This window comes from Sinocyclocheilus rhinocerous, unplaced genomic scaffold (assembly GCF_001515625.1).
Source record: "Sinocyclocheilus rhinocerous isolate Xijiao unplaced genomic scaffold, SAMN03320098_v1.1 scaffold597, whole genome shotgun sequence".
In the NCBI taxonomy this organism is placed as follows: domain Eukaryota; kingdom Metazoa; phylum Chordata; class Actinopteri; order Cypriniformes; family Cyprinidae; genus Sinocyclocheilus; species Sinocyclocheilus rhinocerous.
The window spans coordinates 268,714-269,028 of NW_015649570.1; the positions used below are offsets into that span (position 1 = coordinate 268,714).

Here is a 315-nt window from a genome sequence, read left to right on the forward strand (position 1 = left end):
CTTTTTGTTTTGTTCTGTTTTGTTTTGTTTTGTGTTTTGTTAATCCTTTGTTTTTGCGTTTCATTTTGTTTTGTTTAGTTTCGTTTTGTTTTTTGTTTCTTTCTTTAAAAACAACTTTTGTTCAGTCCGCATTTTTAAATTGAATGTTTGAACAGTTAACATTTCAAATAATCTAATAATGTTTCCACTGAATTGGTTAAAGGGGTCATATGATGCCATTTAAATTTTTCCTTTCTCTTTGGAGTGTTACAAGCTCTTGGTGCATAAAGAAGATCTGTAAAGTTGCAAAGACTAAAGTCTCAAATCCAAAGAGAT

The 315-nt window shown here is 28.9% G+C and overlaps 1 protein-coding gene across 2 annotated transcripts in view; it reads left to right on the forward strand.

Annotated features, from left to right (window-relative positions):
• The window catches only part of doc2b (double C2-like domains, beta), a 97,424-nt gene that overhangs the window by 21,872 nt on the left and 75,237 nt on the right, over nt 1-315 (forward strand). The gene's annotated exons all lie outside the window — the stretch shown is intronic.